Source organism: Heterocephalus glaber, unplaced genomic scaffold (genome assembly GCF_053883595.1).
Source record: "Heterocephalus glaber isolate CG9 unplaced genomic scaffold, H.glaber_assembly_v1.0 deba00001729, whole genome shotgun sequence".
NCBI lineage: Eukaryota > Metazoa > Chordata > Mammalia > Rodentia > Bathyergidae > Heterocephalus > Heterocephalus glaber.
In genome coordinates this window covers 14,794,016-14,817,315 of record NW_028258440.1, presented here as the reverse complement: position 1 = coordinate 14,817,315, position 23,300 = coordinate 14,794,016, and the positions used below count along the sequence as shown (strand labels likewise).

Below are 23,300 nucleotides of genomic sequence, written 5' to 3'. Positions count from 1 at the left end.
TTTTTCCTTCTTTTGCACAAGGAAATTCAATTTTTTCTTTAAATTTGTTTTTACCCTTTCAATTTTCCCTTTCTGTCACAATTTTTAGTAAAAATAGCTTTCTAATTCTCTACATTGCCATTTCTACCTTTCTCTGAACAGTTTGCAGCGGTCTAAATATCTGGCAAGTCCACAGTAAAACACAAAGCAAAGCAGTTATCAGAATTATAATAGGATGAATTTAAAAAGTAGTACAATATCCATGTTGGAGGAATAATCTTTAAGTAAAACATACTAATGATGAATGGTTAAAGCAGGTTCATTAGCAATACACAATTTTTTCTTGTGTGTTAATTTTACAAACTTTTTTGATGTCTTTATTTTTCCTGATTTCAAATGATTAACTATTTGAGTATCACTTTGTAGTTCTTAAATGAAACCCTACCCTCTCCAAGCCTAATGAGTACCTTACCTCTAGAGCTTGATAATCTAAAAAAATTCAACTCAGTTTTCATTGTAAGGCCCCCCAAATCCTCTTAATCTTCATCAGTCATAAGAAGTAACACTGTATTTATAGGGTAAATTAGGTCCTTCAGTAATTGTCTGATTGTACCAAATATAGTACTTTCTCCTAGATGCAAAACACAAAGACACTCGTGGAAGTCACACATTGAAGGGCACAGATTGATTTTCCAGTTTTCAGTACACATAGCTTTAGTAGTTTTATGTCTTAAGGACAAACCCAACCTGTGGGCCATTTTTCACCTCAGACCAAACCAGTAATTATAATATAATAACAGCTAAATCTACACAGATAACAAGCATATGCATCTTTGTTCATCTACTATGCTAGGACTAGAGAACATTTGTATTCCAAAGTTAACAGAGTGATATTAGATCTATCTGCTGTAGTCTACCCATAAATGACTAGATTTCTTTTTGTTAATTAGATGCTCTTCTTTTCTATACCATCCTTACAGTCAAACCACTTAATACATCATTTTTGTATCAAATACAGGGCTTGAATTTCTGGATAACTATTCATTAATTTTACTTTAATATTGCTAAAATAATAACTAATATAGTCTCATTTTTATTTTTTCAATAATCATTACTGTTGGATCTGTAAATCCAGGCCATATCTATACTGGAAGTGCCATTTAGAGCTGACTGGCAACATGACTGTAGGAACTATTGTTGGAAATAGAGATGGAAAGGAAAAAGTGATGTAACAAATAATGTTTATTTTCTAGTAAAATGTGATTATTATAGTAATTGAAATAAGCATGGAACAGGACAGCAAGTCAGCCCTAATAATAGTGCTCATAGGACTATCTCTTTTCTATTGAACTCAGTAATAACAGATCACTCCAGAAAACTAAGCTTCAAGTTGTTTGTAGAAATCTCAGTCTAGTCCTAAGGGTCTGGCTTCATTTGGAAAGCATGAATCCATCTGGTTTTTTGACTTTGATAGAAATATAACTGATCAGCAGCATTTGAAAAAATCTCATCCAGTGTGGTGACAACTCATTTTTACTATACCCTTATGTAAACAAATCAAGCATTTTTTTTGAGATATGGTCAGGTTGGCCTCAAAGTCCTGGTCTGAAACTATTCATCGGCCCTAGTCTCCCAAGTTGCTGGGACTATAAGGCACATGTCGCCATATGTGGCTTAACTGTCCACTTTAGTATGGATGACAGATTTCTTCCAGTAGGTCCTTCAAGGTCCTTTTGACTTTATATCTCAGAATTCTAGGAAAGATAGGGTCTTATTATGTTGCCCAGGCTGGTCTCAAACTCCTGGCCTCAAGGAATCATGCTTCATTCTCCCAAGCAGCTGGGACTACAAGTGTAAATCATCTGCCTGGTGTGTGATAACTTAATGTGCAAGATTGTATAATTCCTAGATGACAGTGGATGCAAAACATTTTCCATTGTCCAATTCATTAAGTCCTGGGATCTTCAAAGTGGGGATTGTGTGCATTTAGAGAGCCATTAGCACTGCTTGATTATAAACTTTTGAAGAGGGGAAGATTTAAGGCCATTCAAACATCATAAACACCATAGCTAGACAAAATTTCCTATCTCCTTAGGGATTAATTCTATGAAGTTTAACTGACATCTGCTCCCTGCTAAGTTCGTTGAGTATAATATTTTTGCGATCACTTTGAAAGTGGCCTGTAAAGAATTCTGCTGGTAAATAAGTCTCTTTTAATATAGAATGTTCTGGCATTCCTGAGGCTTGCACTTCAGCCAGGATGGCAGAAGATCTTGACTCTGGTAGCATGTCTGAGAAGAGGCACAGAGAATGGCCAAACCTGGAAGCTGCCCAACTCCTTCAAAGATAGCCCCCCTACAGGCCTTAGAATTTATGGGTGGATTTTGGTAGCTACTTCATTCCTATTCATCCTTATAACTTTCTCAATATGGGTATGGATTTGCATAAAGATTATAAAGGAATATGAAAGAACTTTAGATTAGGTTGCATTTTACAAGGAGGCACCAAAGGACCTGCTTGCTTTTCATTCTGCCTTGCACTGACAGCTTCATCAAAGAGGACATGAGAATCATTTCGTTTGACATTCCCTGTCAGGAGAGCCTCACTAAAGATTCAGCGATGATTAATGTGGATGGTCTGGTCTATTACCATGTTCTAAATGCAATCCTAACTGTGGAAAATATCACCAATACAGACTCAGCAATATGTCCTTTGGCACAAACAACTCTCAAGAATGTTCTGTGTACCAAGAACCTTTCCCAGATTCTCTGTGATACAGAAGAAATTGCACACAACATGCAGTGTACCTTGGATGATGTCACCAACAACTGGGGAATAAAGGTGGAGGATGTGGTGTGGAAATTAAAGATGTGAAGTTTTCCGTGAAGCTCCAGAGAGCTATGGCTGCCAAGGCAGAAGCATCCTGGGAATCCTGAGCCAAAGTTATTGGAAGTGAAGGAGAAATGAATGTATTCAGAACTCTGGAAGAAGCCTCCATCATTATTACTGAGTCTACTGCAGCCCTTCAGCTTCGATAACTTCAGACACTGACCATTATTGCTGCTGAGCAAAACTCTACAATTGTCTTCCTTCTGCCCATCGATATGTTGCAAGGCATCATGGGAGCAAAACACTGAGCCATGTAGGCCAGTGCTGAGAGGAGCTGTAACATCAAAGGATGAAGTAGGGGACCAAAGTAGCCTTCAGCTTACTAGGAGAGAGTAGGGCAGGGAACCTTGAATAGGGCAGGGAACCTTGAATATCCTCCCTCCCTGTCCTTTTCTCTATGTTGAATATGGAGTTCTTAGAATGTGTAGTGACCATAGAAACAGGTGAAGGAATTATTAACTTGTAAATACTGAGATTGGTAAATTATATAATTTCTTACCCTTTTAAATTTTTGAGCCTTCATATTTTAGATCATTCTATAATAGGTTAAATTCCACTTCTTTCGACTTCCACTGAGGCATTCTGAACCCACAACCAGCAGCCAGGCCAAAGACAAGAATATAGGTTAACAATGCCACATGGCACCTGTGGCTGGGTGAATGTTTTGGAAAAAGTGTAGCCCTTGTGTTACAACCAGCTTCTCTGGGCCATCTGTGCCTTACCTCCAGGGAATCTTAATTAAGGACATTTCCATAATACCCACTTTCTAAATCCAGACCTCACTGCCTAGGAGGTATTTTCTTGTCATACTTATAAAACTAGAGCAAATGGTCAGGATCAAGGAAAAGGATTACCTTTACCATTCAATGAGCTCAGGGAGCTCAGCAAGTACTCCATCCAGAAACTAGAATATAGTCTTTAATTTTCACAGCAGGGCTCTTTCCAAATGTTTTACAAGAGAAACACAAGACAGGAAAAAAGCCTATTCCTAAGTCAGTGGACCAATTAGTATAGGAACCATGGTGGGAAGGAAGTAGAAGGGAGAAGTCCTATGTGAAGTACTAGTAATAACACTGATCTATTACTAGGTGCAAAGTTAGAAATGTATAAGTTAATTACAGAATAAGCAGCACCAATATTGACCAGAAAAGGTAAGGCTAGGGTTATGTGAGGGACAATTATTGAAGCACATGTTTCTTCAGTTTTCATCTCTGAGATGACTCCAGTCTGCCAAGTTTGAGCCATTTGCCAGTTATTAACTAGATTATTAAGTAGTTGTAAGCCATTTGTCACTTATTCCTAAGCTGAGAGTTTTGTTCTTTCGGGTGTTTTTTTTTTTGCTTTTGTTTTTGTTTTTGGTGCTGAGGCTTGAACTACACTCTTGGTCTCACTCTGGGATTTTTTGATTTCTTTGTTTTTGAAATTTGCATCCTCTGGAGTCTCATTCTACAATCCCTCTTCGAATGCTCTGGCTTTTTTCAATAATGACGTTCAGTATCCTCTTCTTTAGCTTCCTTGGCTAGATAAGAGTTATTCTGTTTAGTAACTGTTCATGACTAAGCAGCTAACACTGCAGGTTTTAATTGTTTCTTTTTTGGTCTGGCTTTCTTTAGATTCCCCCAAACTGGGTAGCTACTGCTGAGACTTGACTATCAGTCTTTCCTTGCCATTCCATCATCCTTTTCCCCACATTGATTTTAGATTATTGGTGTCTTAGCACGTTTGGGGTGCTATAAATAAAGGCCCTATACTGGGTAATATATACACTTTAGAAATAAGTTGTTCACAATTCTGAAAGCTGGTAAGTGCAAGACCAAGGTCATACATACAAAAAGAATTCTAACCTTTTTATGTAACATATATTTATGTATATAAAACATTAGTTATATGTTAACTGTATTTATGCAAAGGTAAAACAATTTTTTTGTATCTTTTTGATAAACAAGAGGTTGCATATTAGAGCTAAATGCCCAACGGTAGAGAGATAGGGCGTCATTCTTCTTCACTTTTCAGAGATGGTTCCTTGGCCTTTAAGAATGACATTCTTGGAAAGAAAAGCTGGCAAAGGATCTTATTTAGCTTTGAAAAAGAATTACATGCATTACAAAGAGGCAGAACTAGCATATATAATCAAACTTTCTGAAGGAAATGCTAAAGGAAAATCAGGAAACTTCATTTTAATTTTTGCACCAGTAAAAAAAAAAATTAACAATTTGTATTTATCCTTACACTGGCAAGCACAAGTCAAGGTCAAATTACCCAGATAAAAGTTCAAACATAAGAATAAAAGACTTTCCAAGATTTAGCCATTAAAAACCATGCCACTATAAACATGGGTGCCTATATATTGCTATGCCATGATGCTTTTAATTCTTTTGGTAAGATACCCAGAAGGGGAATAGCTGGGTGAAATGGGACCTCTAGTCCTAGTTTTTTGAGGTATCTACACACTGATTTTCACAGCGGTTGTACCAGTCTACACTCCCACCAAAAATGGAGAAGGGTTCCTTGTTCCTCACAGCCCTGTCAGCATTTCTGGATCACAGCTATTCTTTCTGGAGTGAGATGGAATCTCAGCATTGTTTTAATTTGCATCTTTCAAATGACCAGTGATGTTGAACAGTTTTTCATGTATTTATTTGCCATTTCTACTCCTCCACCTGAGAAGTATGTATTCATCTCAGATGCCCATTTTGGATTGTGTCTTTAAATGGGGGCACTGATTTTTTTAATTCTTTATATGTTCTAGATATTAGTCCTTTGAGAAACCACTGGATAAAATTTTTCCCACTCTATGGGCTGTCTTTTCAATCTGTTAGTGATTTCTTTTGCTGTTAGCAAATGGACCTGGAATATGAGATGAAAGTTATCAGAGAAGGGGCAATGCCCTGTTATAATCTGGGCATATGGTCATAGTTGCAGTAATGAGAGGGATTTAATATTGGTTTTGATATATTTGGGGCAGATCTGCTTAAATATTTATGGTTTATATGGGTTCTAGGATCCACAGCAGAGTTTAGCCTGTAGATGATTCAGATCACATTGCCTCAGCAAGCATAAGAAAGGACAATTTGGGTTAGGAAGAAGGATATCAATACCACTAAGACAGATTTATTCACAAAGGCCTCATTGTTCTTTTTATCACTATATTGAAATTTACTACTTTTACTCAAGTTAAAAAATATATCACAAGAAAAACTAAACATTAGGTTTAATACAATACTTTTGAAAGAAGAATATGCATTTTTCTACAAGTAATATTGCAAATGGCCATTTCTGGGACAATTTACCATAATTGTTAGGGAACAAAGTTGTTAAATCATAGCTATGCTCAGCTGAACCATTTCTCTGTACTATAGTAAAGTACTTGAAATAATTCATAAGAATAAGGCTTAAAATCACTTTACCTAGTGTTTTATAGTCACCTCTCTAAGGAATTCTTTACCATTTTCAAATAGTCTAAAGCTTAACTAGAAGGTGGATAATGCTTACTTTTCCCTCATTATATCATCTGTTCAAAGAACTATTATCATTGGTAATATGATCCATACATATTTGATCTGGATAACAGCCCAAGAAGTGGCTTTGAGAAGTAGTTTGCATCTATGAAAGAAGAAATATTGTTTGTTTGTAAGGCACATATCATTAAATACTCCCCCTAGTTGTATAGATGGAGGGCTCAGAGTCACTTGGTCTTCACTGAACTGGGGTAAAGAGTTGGGATTATGATGGTGAAGTTCTCTGACTCATTGAAGACAGTGGAGGTGAACTCATGAGTAACTATTTCTGCTAGAACAGTACAAGTTTCCTCATGTGGTACAGCTCTTGTGAAAAAGATGTAGTGGTATCCTACTGTATGGCCTTGGTTGCCTAATAAAATGATTTCAGTTTTGGTGAGGCAGTGCTGAGAGCGAAACTTTTCAAAATTGGCATGAGCAACAGGATTTTAAACTCTTATGTAGTAGTCTTTGATATAAGCCTCAAAATCTTTTTGAGACAAATAAATTCTTTTGCACCCTTGGGCAGTTTCACACATGAAGAGAAATCCTCGCCTATGCTTCTCCATTCAAGTCACAAGATTGTTTACCATCTGAACAGGTTTTACCTTCCTCTTTTACATGTAAAATGCCACAGTTTACATGGAAGCATCCAGCTGTAGATTTTAATTGTTAATTCACATTTGTCACAGGAATGGACTGGTGTGTCATCCTTTCCACCTAAAAAGTTTCCCAGTATATCTTTGCTATTTCCCAATAGCTGATCTCTTCTACAAACACATCATTCATTTTCTTTTTTAAAAAAGTCTTTTATTGGTACATTTTAGGTATACAATATGTTTACATATATCATTGGGTGCTTGTAACTGTACATGATGTATCTTGGTTCTTATTTTTTCCCCATTACCTGTGCGCCCTTCACCCCCTCCACCCTTCCTCATTTACATATATTTCATTTCCATTTTTTTCTTTTCTCATAATTTTTCTTTCTCTTCTTTCCTTTCCCTTTCCCCTTCCCCTCCCACCAACCCTACACCTTTGGACCATTTCCTATTTCAAATTATCAATTATTCATTTCAATCATCTTAATCCTTATTTGCACTTTCAGTTTCTCACACTAGAGAAACTATTTGGTATTTACACGTGTGTCTTATTTATTTCACTTAAGAGTATGGCCTAAATATGCATTCATTTAGCTATAAAGGTCTCTAGTTTCTCATTCTTTATGGCTAAGTAGTACTCAATCCTATAAAAAAACCACATCTTTATCCAGTTTCCAGTTGATGGGCACTTGGGCTGTTTCCAAGCTTTAGCTATTACAAACTGTGCTGCTATAAACATGGCTGCACATATATCGTTGTGGTATGATTCTTTTAATTCTTTGGGGAAGATACCCACAGGGGAATAGCTGGGTCAAATGGGACCTCCAGCCCTAGGCCTTTGAGGTATCTCCATACTGATTTTCAAAGTGGTTGTACCAGTCTACACTCCCACCAACAATGGAGAAGGGTTCCTTTCTCTCCACACCCCTGCCAGCATTTGTTATTGGTTGATTTCTTGTTAGCAGCCATTCTTTCTGGGGTGAGGTGGAATCTCAGTGTTGTTTTCATCTGCATCTCTCGAATGATCAGAGATATTGAACATTTTTTCATGTATTTATTTGCTGTTTTTACTTCTTTGCCTGAGAAAGGTCTGTTCATTTCAGATGCCCATTTTTGAATTGGGTCTTTGAATTTTGGGGGGGGTCTGATTTTTTTCAATTCTTTATATAGTCTCAACAGTAGACCTTTCTCTGAGTTACAGCTGCTAAAAATTTTTCCCACATTGCAGATTGTCTCTTAGCTCTGTTGGTGGTTTCTTTTGCAGTGCAGAAGCTTTTTAATAAGATGAGATCCCAGTTGTTGATTCTTTGTGCTAGTTCCCGTGCTACTGAGGTCTTGTTCATAAAGTCTTTTCCTATGATAATGTCTTCAAGAGATCTACCTAACTTATCTTCCAGCAAGTTTAGTGTTTCTCTCTTAATATTTAGATATTTAATCCACTTTGATCTTAGTTTAGTGCATGGTGATAGGTGTGCATCTAGTTTTAATTTTTGGCAGCTTGAAATCCAGTTTTTCCAACACCAATTATTAAATAGGCTATCTTTCTACCAATGAGGGTGGTTGGCTCCTTTGTCAAAGATGAGGTGGCTGAGTAAGTCTGAAGTTGTTTCTGCATCTTGTAATCTATTCCACTGATCCTCAGGTCTGTTTCTTTGCCAGTACTGTGCTGTTTTTATCACAATAGCTTTCTAGTATAGTTTCAAGTTGGGGATTGTGATACCCCCTGCCATGTCTCTGTTGCCTAGAATTGCTTTTGCTATTCTAAGTCTCTTCTGGTTCCACATGAATTTTTGGTTTGTTTTCTCTAGTTCTGTGAAGTATATTGTTGGAATTTCAATTGGGACTAGATTAAATCTATATGGTAGTTTTGGGAGTATGGCCATTTTCACTATATTGGTTCTTCCTGCTCAGGAATCAGGGATGTCTTTCCATTTTCTTATATCCTCCTTGATATCCTTTTTCAGAGTGCTGTAATTTTCAATGTACAGGTCTTTTGCTTCCTTCTTTAGATTCATTCCTAGATATTTCATTTTTTGGGATGCTATTGAAAAAGGAATTATTTCCCCAATTTCTCTCTCAGTGAGTCTGCTCTTTGTGTATGAGAAGGGTATTGTTTTTTTGAGTGTTGACTTATATCCACTACTCTACTGAATCTGTCAATTAGGTCTAGAAGTCTTTTGGCCAAGTTTTTTGGATCTTCTCTGTAAAGTATCATATCATCAGCATATAATGACAGTTTAACTTCTTCCTTTCCTATCTTTATTCCTTTTATTTCTTACTCTTTTCTAATTGATGTGGCTAATGTTTCCAAAATTATATTTAACAGGAGTGGTGATAGTGAACATCCTTGTCTTGTTCCTGATTTTAACATGAAAGTTTTCAGTTTTTGACCATTTAGTATGATGTTGGCTGTTTTTTTTTATTAAATTCTTTTATTGGTACATTGTAGGTATACAACACAATTACATTTCTTATTGGGAATTGTACCTTTACATAATGCATCTTCTTTCTTATATTTTCCCCATTCCTAGCCCTCCCTTCATGCCCTCCAATCTTCCCTATTTACAAAGACTTTATTTCCATTCTTTCCATTTTTCATCATTTTGCCTTTCCCTTCTTTCCTTTCCCCTGCCCCTCCCACTACCCCTACCCCTTTGGACCTTTTCTTCCTATTTTACATTATCGATTATTCATTCTAATCATTGGTACATTTTAGGTATACAATATAATGACATTCATGATTGGAAATGTTTACCTTTACATAGTCTCTCTTGGTTCTTATTTTTCACCCTTGCCCAGCTCTCCCTTCAACTCCTCCATTCCTCCCTATTTACAAAGATTTTGTTCCTATTTTTCCATTTTCTCATATTAACCCCATTCCCTTCTATCCTTTCCCCTTCCTTCCCCTTTGCCCCTTTTCTTCCTATTTCACATTACCTATTATACATTTAGTCCTTATTTACACTTTCAGTTTCTCACACCAGAGAAACTACTCGCTATTTATTCATATGTGTCCTATTTATTTCTCTTAAAAGTATGGCCTCAATGTGCATCCACTTAGCTGTAAATGTCTCTAATTTCTCATTTTTTATGGCTGAGTAGTACTCCAATTTATAAAAAAAACCCCACATTTTCTCTATCCAGTCTCCAGTTGATGGGCATTTGGGCTGTTTCCAAGTTTTAGCTATTACAAACTGTGCTGCTATGAACATGGGTGCACATATATCACTGTGATATGATTCTTTTAGTTCTTTGGGGAAGATCCTCAGCAGTGGAATAGCGGGGTCAAATGGGACTTCCAGTCCTAGTTCTTTGAGGTAATTCCATACTGAATTCCACAGGGGTTGCACCAATCTACACTCCCACCAGCAGTTGAGCAGGGTTCCTCTTTCCCCGCAGCCTGGGCAGCATTTGTTATTGGTTGATTTCATGATAGCAGCCATTCTTTCTGGAGTGAAGTGGAATCTCAGCATTGTTTTCATTTGCATCTCTCGAATGACCAGTGATGTTGAATATTTTTTCATGTATTTATTTGCTATTTCTACTTCCTTGTCTGAGAAATGTCTGTTCTTTTCAGATGCCCATTTTTGGATTGGGTCTTTAAATTTGGGAGGTCTGATCTTTTTCAGTTCTTTATAGATTCAAGATAGTAGACCTTTGTCTGAGGAAGAGCAGGTGAAGATTTTTTCCCACATTGTGGGTTGTCTCTTCACACTGCTGGTGGTTTCTCTTGCTGTGCAGAAGCCTTTCAATAAGAAGAGATCCCACTTGTTGATTGTTTGTACTAGTTCACGGGCAACTGAGGTTTTGTTCATAAAACCTTTTCCTACACCCATGTCTTCAAGGGTTCTACCGAACCTCTGTTCCAACTGGTTCAGAGTTTCTATTTTAATATTTAGATCTTTAATCCATTTTGATTTTAGTTTAGTGCATGGTGAGAGATATAGGTCCAGTTTGAATCTTTGGCAAGTTGAAGCCCAATTTTTCCAGCACCACTTATTAAAGAGGCTATCTTTCCTCCAGTGAGGGTGTTTGGCTCCTTTATCGAAGATGAGATGGCTGAGTGTGTCTGGCATTGTTTCTGCATCTTCTAATCTGTTCCACTGGTCCTCAGGTCTGTTTCTTTGCCAGTGCCATGCTGTTTTTATCACAGAAGCTTTGTAGTATAGTTGCAGGTTGGGGATTGTGATACCCCCTGCCATGTCTGTGTTATCTAGAATTTCTTTTGCTATTCTGGGTCTCTTCTTGTTCCAAATGAATTTTGGGATTGTTTTCTCAAGGTCCATGAAGTATGCTGCTGGGATCTCAATTGGAATTGCATTAAATCTATATAGCAGTTTTGGAAGTATGGCCATTTTCACTATATTAATCCTTCCTACCCAGGAGCAGGGGATGTCTGTCCATTTTCTGATATCATCTTCAATCTCTCTTTTCAGAGTGCCATAGTTTTCAGAGAAGAGGTCTTTGATTTCTTTCATTAGGTTGATTCCTAGGTATTTCAGTTTTTTGGATGCTATTGTGCAAGGAATTATTTGCCCTATTTCTCTCTCAGTGAGTCTGTCATTGGTGTAGAGGAAAGCTATTGATTTTTGTGTGTTGACCTTGTAACCAGCTACTTGACTGAATTTGGTTATTAAGTCTAGTAGACTTTTGGTGGAATTCTTGGGGTCTTCTATATAGAGTATCATGTCATCTGCAAATAATGACAATTTGACTTCTTCATTACCTATCTTTATTCCTTTTATTTCTTTCTCTTGTCAAATTGCCATGGCTAATGTTTCCAGAGCTATATTGAACAAGAGTGCTGATAGTGGACATCCTTGTCTTGTTCCTGATTTTAGTGTGAAGGATTTCAGTTTTTGACCATTTAGTATGATATTGGCTGTTGGTTTTTCGTAGATGGCTTCTATCAGTTTGAGGTAGAGACCATCTATTCCAATTTTTTGTAGGGTTTTTGTCATAAATGCATGTTGGATTTTGTCAAATGCTTTTTCTGCATCTATGGAGATAATCATATGGTTTTTGTCCTTGGCTCTATTGATATAGTGTACTACATTGATTGATTTGCGTATATTGAACCATCCCTGCATCTCTGGGATAAATCCCACCTGATCAGGGTGTATGATCTTTTTGATGATCTTTTGAATTCTGTTTGCCATTATCTTATTAAGGATTTTTGCATCTATGTTCATTAGTGAGATTGGCCTATAGTTCTCTTTTTCGGTTGAGTCTTTCTCTGCTTTGGGGATCAAGGTGATGCTTGCTTCCAGGAATGAATTTGGGAGTATTGCTTCCCTTTCAATTTCATTGAAGAGTTTCAACAGTAGTGGGAGCAGTTCCTCTCTAAATGTCTTATAGAATTCAGCAGTGAAGCCATCAGGGCCCAGGCTTTTCTTACTTGATAAGTTTTTAATTACATTTTCAATTTCATTGGTTGATATTGGGTTGTTCAGAATTTTTAGGTCTTCTTTGTTCAACTTTGGTAACTCATATGTATCTAGGAACCTGTCCATTTCTTCTGTGTTGGCCATCTTATTCGTGTATAGGTTCTGGAAGAAGGTATTGATGATCCTCTGGATTTCTGCTGGGTCTGTTGTAATCTCACCCTTTTCATTCCTAATTGCATGGATTTGGGCCTTTTCTTTCCTTTTTCTGATAAGGTTGGCTAAAGGTTTGTCAATTTTGTTGATTTTTTTGAAGAACCAACTCTTGGCTTCATTGATTTTTTATATCATTCTCTTAGTCTCCATTGCATTGATTTCTCCTCTGATCTTTATAATTTCCTCCCTTGTATGAGCTTTGGGGTTGTCCTGCTCTTCTTTTTCTAGAAGCTTGAGGTTCAGCATCAGGTTGTTTAATTGGGCTTGTTCTATTTTCCTAATATGTGTATTCACTGCTATGAATTTCCCTCATGAGACTGCTTTCATTGTGTCCCATAGATTCCAATATGTTGTATTGTCATTGTCATTTAATTGAAGGAACTGTCTGATTCCTTCTTTCAATTCCTCTGTGACCCATTGGTTATTCAGAAGTGTGTTGTTCAATTTCCACTTGTTTATGAATTTTTTTGAATTTCTTTTGCTATGGATCTCCAATTCCATTGCAGTATCGTCTGATAATATACAGGGGATAACTTCAATTCCTTTGCACTTACTTAAACATGTGCTATGTGTGAATATGTGGTCTATTTTGGAGAATGACCCATGTGCAGCTGAGAAGAATGTGTATTCTGATTTTGTGGGGTAGAAGACTCTGTAAACATCTGTTAAGTTCATTTGTTCAAGAGTTCGATTGAGTTCTAGTATTTCATTACTTATTTTTAGTCTAGTTGATCTATCTATTTGTGACAGTGGGGTGTTGAGGTCCCTCACTACAATTGTATTAGTGCATATATGACTTTTCATGTCCGTTAGTATTTGTTTTATTTAGTTGGGTGCACTAGTGTTTGGTGCATAGATATTTATGATTGTCATCTCTTCCTCTTGGATTCTTCCCTTTACAAGGATGTAGTGTCCTTCTTCATCTCTCTTAATCAGTGTTGGTTTGAAATCTACTTGATCTCCAAAGAGGATAGCTACTCCTGCTTTTTTTGGGGTTCCTGTTGCATGGAGTATTGTTTTCCACCCTTTAACTTTCAGTCTATGAGTTTCCTTTTGAATTAAGTGTGTTTCTTGTATGCAGCATATTGTTGGATTTTGCTTCTTGACCCATTCTGCCAGTCTATTTCTTTTGATTGGTGAATTGAGACCATTAACATTGATGGTTATAACTGAAACGTACTGACTTGTCATTGCCATGACTTTTTCTTTTTATTGGGTTCTCCTCCTTTACATTTAATTTCTTGTCATGCCAGATGGGTTCATTGTGCTTTGCTTCCTGGGGTTGTGATCCTCAATGTCTATTCCTAGGATATTGTGTAAAATTCTTTGGAGTGCTGGATTGGTATTCACGAAGTTCCTAAGGTGCTCTTTGTCATGAAAGTATCTTATTTCTCCATCCATTTTGAAAGATAGTTTTGCAGCATACATCAATCTGGGTTGGAGGCTGTTTTCTTTTAGGGCTTGGAATATATCACTCCAAGCTTTTCTTGCCTTGATGGTTTGTGTTGAGAAGTCTGCTGTGATTCTGATGGGCTTTCCTTTGTATGTGATTTGTTTCTTTTCTCTAACTGCTTGTAGAACTTTGTTCTTCTGTTGTGTTTCTGGAATCTTAACAATTATATGCCTATGTGTAGATATTTTTTGTTCAAGGCTCTTTGGAGTCCTATATGCCTCACTTATCTGTATGTCAAGCTCTTTTCCCCTCCTTGGGAAATTTTCTGCCATTATTTCTGTTAAGAGATTTTTTATATCATCTGCAGTCTCTCCTGTTTCTTCATTGATCCCAATCAGTCTTATGTTATTCTTCCTTGCATCATCTAGCAGCTGCTGGATTGATTTCTCATGTTCTCTCATAATTTTGAAGCAATTTTTCTTTTCCTGGTCACTACTCGCAATCTTATCTTCTATATCTGAAATTCTGTCCTCACATTGGCTCATTCTGCTGTGTAGACTTTCAATTTAGTTTTTCATGTCCTGGAAATCTATTTGCATCTGTTTTATGGATTCCATTTGTTTCTTATGTTGGGATTTCATCATGTTCCTGAGCTCCTCTCTAGATTTATTAATCATGTTTTGCACTAGGGACACAATTTCTCCTGTTATCTGAGAAATTATTTCTGATTTCATTTTTTCCAGATCCCCTTTTGTTGCCAGTTCAGTGGGTCCAGGTGGTTGAGTATCAGAGTGTTCCATCTCATTTCCCTTTGGGGTTGCTGTAGGTGATCTGGAAGCCTGGTTTTGAGACTTATTTATGTGTTTTCTCATTTCGACTGGGGCGGGGGGCTGTTAGCGCCTGCACAGATTACCTCTTCTCAGCTGGGAGAGGTGGGACAGGAGCCAGGAGCAGTGGTAGGGATGGTGACCCAAAAGCCCTTTCTGGCAGGCTGGGAGGAGTGGGAGGGTTAGTGGCTGAGAAGCCCCTTCCTCTGGACCAGGAGCAGTGGGATGGCGGCTTAGAAGCCCCTACCTCTGGGCCGGGAGTGGTGGGAAAGTTGGTGGCCCAGAAGCCCCCTCCTCTGGGCCAGGAGCAGTGGGACAGAAGGTGGCCCAAAAGCCCTTTCCTCTGGGCTGGGAGCAGCAGGAGGGATGGTGACCGGGAAGCACCTTCCTCTGGACCAGGAGCAGTGGGATGGCGGCTCAGAAGCCCCTATCTCTGGGCCAGGAGCAGCGGGAAGCAGTACCTTGGTCTGGTGTTCTGGTGTCCTCTGCGTCTTTGTATTGTTGAACCAGGTGTCTGCCTGTCTGCAGCAGGATGATTCGGCATCTTCCACGCAACTCAGGACCTCGGCAGGGCATGGTCAGACCTGCCTGTCTGCAGCGGGCTGATTCGGCATGTTCCGTGCCACTCGGGACCTCGGTAGGGCATGGGCAGACCTGCCTGTCTGCAGCGGGGTGATTTGGTGTCTTCTGCGCAACTCAGGACATCGGCAGCATGTGCACAGACCTGCCTGTCTGCAGCAGGCTGATTCAGCATGTGTTGCTGTTGGTTTTTCATAGATAGAGTTAATCAGGTTGTGATACAGAGCTTCTATTCCATTTTTCTATAGCATTTTTATCATGAATGGGTGTTGGATTTTGTCAAATACCTTTTCTGCATCTATTGAGATGATCATATGGTTTTTGTCCTTGACTCTGTTAATATAGTGTATTACATTTATTGATTTAGGAATGTTGAACCATCCTTGCATGCCTGGGATGAATCTGACTTGGTCAGGGTGTATGATCTTCTTGACCACCCTCTGTATTCTGTTTGCCAATATCTTATTGAGGATTTTTACATCTATTTTCATTACAGAGATTGGCCTGTAGTTCTCTTTTGGATTTGGGTCTTTCCCTGGTTTTGGATTCAAAGTAACACTTGCTTCCAGGAATGAATTTGGAAGCCTTGCTTCCCTTTCACATTCCTTGATGAGTTGAAAGAGTAATGGTGATAGTTCTTCTTTGACTGTCTTGTAGAATTCAGCAGCAAAGCCATCAGGACCTGGGCTTTTCTTAGTTGTAAATTTTTTTATCACAATTTTAATTTCACTCATTCCAATTGGGGTGTTTAGAATTTCTGTCTTCTTCATTTAACTTTGGCAATTTGCATGTATCTAAGAATCTGTCCATTTCTTCTGTGTTTTCCATTTTATTAGAGTACAGGTTCCCAAAGTAGGTATTGATGATCCTCTGGATTTCTGCAGGGTTTCTTGTGACTTCACCTTTTTCATTCTTAATTGCATGGATTTGAGCCTTTTCTTTCTTTTTTTCGATAAGATTGGGTCAAGGTTTATTGATTTTATTTATTCTTTCCAAAACCCAACTCTTTGATTCATTATTTTTTGTATCATTCTCTTAGTCTCCATTGCATTGCTTTCTGCTCTGAGCTTTATAATTTCCTTTCTAGCATGAGCTTTGGGTTTGTTATCCTCTTCTTTTTCTAGGAGCTTAAGGTTCTGCATTAGGTTATTTATCTGAATTCTCTCTGTTTTCTTAATATGGGGATTCACTGCTATGAATTTCCTTCATAGAAGTGCTTTCATTGTGTCCCATAGATTCCTGTATGTTGTACTAATTATCATTAACTTGTAGAAACTGTGTAATTTCTTCTTTAATTTCCTTTGTGACCCATTGATTGTTCAGGAGGGTGTTATTCAATTTCAATGTGCTTCTGGGAATTTTTCAGCTTCTTATGATAATATACAGGGGTAACTTCAGTTCTTTTACATTTATTTAGACATGTCCTATGAGCTAGCATGTGCTCTATTTTGGAGAATGACCTGAGTGCAGCCAAAAAGAATGTGTATTCTGATTTTGTGGGGTGGAACACTCTGTAAACATCTATTAAGTCCATTTGTTCAATAGCTTGGTTAATTTCTAAAATTTTGTTGTTAATTTTTTGTCTAGATGATCTGTCAATTTGTGATAGTGAGGTATTGAAGCCCCCCACTACAATTGTATTTGTACTTATTTGCTTTTTCATGTCCATTAATATTTGCTTTGTATAGTTGGGGTCATTCGTATTTGATGCATATATATTTAAGATTGTCATCTCTTTCTCTTGGATTTTACCCTTAACAAGGAGATAGAGACCATCTTTATTTTTCTTCATTAGCTTTGGTTTGAAATCTACTTTGCAAATAAGATTGCTATCCCTGCTTTTTTCTGGGTTCCTGTGATGTGGAAAACTGTTTTTCATTCTTTTACTTTCAGTCTATGAATTCCTTTTGAGTTAGGTTTGTTTCTTGTATACAGCATATTGCTGGGTTTTGCCTCTTAATCCATTCTGTCTATTTCTTTTGACTGGTGAATTGAGGCCATTAACATTGAGAGTTATAACTGATAGTTATTGACACAACCTTGTCATGATGGTTTGCTGTTGTTGGCTCTTTCATTTCTTTTTTCCCCCATTAAGTTTATTGGTACATTTTAGGTATAAAATACAGGTACATTCATCACTGGGATCTTGTACCATTACATGAGTGTCTTGATTCTTATTTTTTTCCCCTTCCTCTGCCCTCCCTTCACCCCCTCCACCCTTCCCTATTTGCAAAGAATTGCTTCCATTGTTTTTCTTTTCTCATATTTTTTGTGTTCCCTTCTTTCCTTTCCCCTACCCCTCGCACTTCCCCTGCTCCTTTAGACATTGTCTTCCTATTACACAATATCAATTGTACATTTTTAAAATTACAATATCAAGATCTAGGAGACATTACCACAGATTTTACAGAGTTTGAAATGATACAGAAAGCATATTACAAAAATATTTTTGAAATAAATTTGACATCTTGTAAGAAGTACTTTGGAAGACAAATTAAAGAAACTAACTCTGGAGGAAATATAAAACTTGAATAGCACCTATCAAAGAAAATATATTCCCAGCTTGAAAACTTACGTATATGACAACAACAGGCTAGCATACATTTTAACTGATAAATTATATCAAACATTTAATGCAGAAAAAAGAAGGAACACTTCTCCCTTCATTTTAGAAAATCAACATTGTGCTAATACTAAAACAGGATAAAGATAATAGAAGAACAAAGTATGAACATGGATAGAAATTTGTTTATCAAAACAAACTATTAGCAGTCAGATCTGGCAGTATGTAGAAAGTGGTTTTATTATAGGGATGGTGGTGTTGCTTCAGCATTGGAAGATCCATCCCCCAAAATCATCATTTCAACAGAGGAAAAGAAAAAGCCATATGATCCTATCACTAGCTGGAGAAAAAGTATTTGAGTAAATTCTACAGCTGTTCATGGTAAAAGCTATCAGGAGACTAGAAGTACAGCAGAATCTTCTCAACAGATCAAAGACGTACTCCATACTTCCAGCAAAAACACCTTATATGAATGGAGAAGATACAATGCTTTCTCCCTGAGGTGGGCAACCAGGGCACACAATTAGGATAGAATTGCAAAGGTAGAAGCAAAATATTTATATGTAGATGAAATGATCATCTACAGAGAAAATACTAAGAAATCTCTAGGAGCCCCTGGAACTTGTATTTGAGTTTAGCAGGATTAGAAAACACAAGGTACATATAAAATTCAGGTCTATGTATACTTGCTATAAATGAAGAATTGGATATTGACATTTAAAAGTTGTGTAGGAGTACACAGGACCTAGAAAAGTAAAAAGCAAAAGAAAAAAATAGTGTTGGAAGACATTTAGTATCTAATTTTAGACTTGCTCCAAAGCTACAGTAATCAAGGCAGTGTTGGAGTAAGGAAAGACATATAGATCATTGGAATAAAACAGAATCTAGAAATAGAACCACACATATAAGGTCCACTGAGTTTTGAAAGATTATTTAACATTAACATTTTGTAGAATATGAAGTCAATTCAAGAGCAGAGAAAAGATAGTGTTTTCAGCACATGGCACTAGAACACCTGGTATCTGTATACAAAAAATTAATCTCAACCCTTTATTTCCACCATAAAAATAACTTGAAAGGATCCATGAACCTAAATATGAAAGACTAAAACTATAAAAGTATGAGAAATTATAAGGGAAAGTGTTTATGAATTGAGGGTAAGCAAGAACTTCCTAGGATACAAAAAACATGATGTATAAAAGAAAAAAACTGATAAATAAGATTCCATCAAAATTAAGAACTTTAAATGACATCATTAAACTGAAAACTAGTCCTTAAACAGACCATATTTACAATGCATATAACCTATGACCAGAATATATAAAGACCTCTTACAGCTCATTAATGTACAACCCAATTAAAAAGTAGACACAAGAAGATTGTAAATAGACAGTACAGCACAACGAAAGTCTGCAACACTAGAATCAGAAAAATACTAATCAGTACAATAACAAGATTGTATTATACACTCATTAGGGAGATGAAGTCAAAAGTTTTAAAAGCCTTGTCATGACTTTTTCTTTTTGTTGGATTCTCCCCCTTTATGTTTAATTTGTCATGCCCAACGGATTCATTCTGCTGGGCTTCCTGGGGTTATGAAACTCATTGTATTTTCCTAGGATATTGTCTAAAATTTTTTGGAGTGCTGGTTTGGCATTCATGAAGTTCCTAAGGTGCTCTTTATCATGAAAGTATCCTACTTCTCCATCAACTTTGAAGATAGTTTTGCAGGGTACATCAATCTGGGTTGGAGGCTGTTTTCCTTTAGGGCTTGAAATATGTCACTCCAAGGTCTTCTTGCCTTGATGTTTTGTGTTGAGAAGTCTGCTGTGATTCTGATGGGCTTTCCTTTGTATGTGATTTGTTTCTTTTCTCTCACTGATTGTTGAATTTTGTTCTTCTGTTGGTTTCTGGAATCCTAAGTATTATATGCCTATGTGTAGATTTTTTTTGATCAAGGCTAGCTGGAGTCCTATATGCCTCACTTATCTGTGTATCAAGTTCTTTTTGCCTCCTTGGGAAGTTTTCTGTCATCACTTCTGTGAACAGGTTTTTTATGTCTTCTGCACTCTCTCCTGTTTCTTCATTTACCCCAATCAGTCTTATGTTATTCTTCTTTGCATCATCTATCAGCTGCGGGATTGATTTCTCATGGTCCCTTAAAATTTTCAAGCAATTTTTCTTCTCCTGGTCACTAATTGCAATCTCATCTTCTATATCTGAAATTCTGTTCTCACATTGGATCATTCTGCTGCCTAGACTTTCAATGGAGTTTTTAATCTCCTGGAAATCTGTTTGTATCTGTTTTATGGATTCCATTTATTTCCTATGTTGGGATTCCATCATGTTCCTCAGATTCTCTATTTTTTTTAGTCTGTGTCCTCTCTAGATTTATTAATCATGTCTTGCACTGTGGTCAAAATCTCTGCTGTTATCTGAGAAATTATTTCTGATTTCATTTTTTCCAGATCCTCTTTTGTTGCCAGTTCAGGGAGTCCAAGTGGTTGAGTGTCAGATTCTTCCATCTCATTTCCATTTGGGTTGCTATAGATGATCTGGAAGTCTGTTTTTGTGGCTTGTTTATGTGTCTTCTCATTTACACGGGGTGGCAGTGCTGCTGGCACCCACGTGGCTCATCTTCTCTGCCCTGGGCATGGTGGAATAGCAGCCACAGAGCCTCCTCCTGGGCGCTGGGATTTGCTAACCACCTCTGCCCTTGGAGCGATGGAGTGGCCCTTTTATTTCTTATTTTTTCCCCCTTTCCCTTTAGTTTCTTTCTTGCCTGGTGGCTTCCCTTGGTTGGGCCTCATGGAGTTGTGACCTTCACTGTCTTTTTCTAGAATATTGCTTTGAATGGGTTGGGGTGCTGGTTTGGTGTTCATGAAATTTCTCAGGTGTTCTTTGTCATGGAAGTATCTAATTTCCCCATTGATTTTGAAAGATAATTTTGCAGGATACAACAGTCTAGGTTGGAACTTATTTTCTTTTAGGGCTTGAAATACTTCACTCCAGCTTCTCCTTGATTTGAGGGTTTGTGTTCAGAATTCTGCCATGATTCTGATGGGTTTTCCTTTGTAGGTCATTTGTTTCTTTTCTCTAACTGCCTGTAGAATTTTGTTCTTCTGTTGGGTTTCTGGGATCTTGACTATTATATGTCTAGGTGTAGATTTTCTTTAATCATGGCTAGCTGGAGTTCTATATGCCTCACTTGTCTGTATGTCCAATTCTCGACCTTTGTCTCAGAAGTTTTCTATTACTTCTCTGAAAATTTTTTTATGTCATTTGTACTTTCTCCTGTTTTTTCATGGACTCCTATCAGTCTTATGTTATTCTTCTTTGCATCATCTAGCAGCTTCTGGATTGATTTCTCATGGTCCCTTACTATTTTGAAGTGATCTCTGTTCTCATGGTCCTTAACCACAATCCTGTCTTCTATATCTGATATTCTATCTTCAGTGTCCCTTAATCTGCTCTGCATGCCTTCAATGGAGTTTTTAATCTTCTGATATCTGTTTCAGTCTGTTTCGTGGATTCCTTTTCTTTCTTTTGTTGGGTGATCACTGTTTCCATTTCTTTTGCTGGGCATTCATGGCTTCTAGCATGTTTCTGAGCGCATCTATTTTTTTTATCAGTTTCTGTTCTAGAGCCTCTAATCATGTCTTTCACTCAGCTCATGATTTCTATAGCTATCTGGGGAATTATTTCTGTTTTGAATTTTTCTAGAGCCTCATTCATCTGTTTTGTTACTTCCTGTGCTATCAGGTCAGGATGTCCAGGTGGTTGATTATCAGTCTTTTCCACCTCACTTCCCCCAGAATTTGACTTTTGTGCAGTGGAAGTCTGAGTTTGTGCCTTACTTAAATGTCTTCTAATTTTTGTTTTTGGTACTGTCCTTGGTTTAATTCCTGGGTAGATTCTTTGAAGTTGCTTATTGTAAATATCTTTGTTGATGTACTTAGAACACTTATGGAATGATTGCTTCTCAGAGGTGTCTTCCAGGTATAGCTGGTCTTTAGGTTTTGAGTTTCTAATGGCTCTGAGGCTGTCTCATTTTCATTACACCAGGAAGGACAACTGATTGGATCAATCACAACACCTTAGCCCAAGTGATACAATCAGCAACACCATAGCATCAAGTACATCATTAGAGAATGACAATTTGTTGTAGTTATTAATCTATCCCCTTTAACTGTGTGAATTAAATAAAAATCAAGGACCACCCCAACATATGTTTATAGTGAATAAATTCCAATATAGCAACTTTACCCTTCAGGATGGGGAGTTAGAAGGAGTTGGGGAGGGTGGAATAGGTAAGTAGAAGGATAGGGGAAGGTTAGCAGTGAGACCAGAGGGGCACAGTCAAGAGAAGAAAAGAGTAGAAAAGAAAAATAAAGAAGAAATATGAATTAGGGGCATAACAGGAACACAAAGGGAGATGAAGAACAATGTGGGACAGCAAGGGAGTGAGGGAGAGCAAGAGAGAGAGAAAGAAAAGAGAAAAGAAAGAAAGAGAAAAATAAAAATTTTAAAAGAGTAGCAAAGAAGAAAAAAATTAAAAATAAGAGCAAAAAAATAGTAGTAATTTTTCAAATACCTAATAATTTATAGAAATGAAGGGCCTCCTTCAGGGTATGTCTCTGCTGTCACAATAGACAACGTGGGCAGCAGTGTGCAGTTATAAGTCAGTGAGTCTCAGTAACCCAGTCATAGACTCATGAGATTCAGGCAGATTTCTGGCTGCAAGTCCCAAGTTGTGCTCCCTGTCATCCTGCAGGATTCAGCTGTGCAAGGTTCTACTGCAGGTTCCAGCTGCCTTTCCCCTGAAGATAGTCCAGGTTCCCATTGGTGGTGATGATCCCTTCAACTTACCAAGTACGGTGGTCTGGTGTGCCTTTATTGCAGAGATTCTCTTCTCTTTTCCAGTGGGCTTCAGTTTTCATCAGGGAGCCTGAGAGAGGCCCTCTCTCTGTTGTTCACTTCTGAAGCTCAGGAAAATGGCCTTTATGCTCCCTTGTGCCTCTGTAGTGTGGATCCAAGTAGTGGCTTAGTCTCTGGCTTGGTCTCCTACTTGGTTTCCAGCTCGGTCTCCTGGTCCAAAGTGACATCATTTTTTTTCATTGTAACCAGTGATATTAAACCCTTATCATAGTGTGCTGCCACAGCAACATTCTGCACATACTGCCTCCTACACTACTAATAAACCATGCAAAGTCACATCTTCCCCTGGCTGCTGGTCCATGGTTTGGCTCCCAGTGCACACTGGAAGCAGAAGTGAAATGCATCAAAATGGTAGGAAACATGTATGCACTTTCTCCACCTTAGGAGGTGAAAATGCTCCTAGTTTGATTTCATATTGACTTTTTTCCTACCT

The 23,300-nt window shown here is 37.6% G+C and overlaps 1 pseudogene; it reads left to right on the top strand.

Moving 5' to 3' along the window:
• Positions 1-283: 283 nt before the first annotated feature.
• Positions 284-3,257, top strand: LOC101716651 (stomatin-like; annotated as a pseudogene).
• Positions 3,258-23,300: the final 20,043 nt, after the last annotated feature.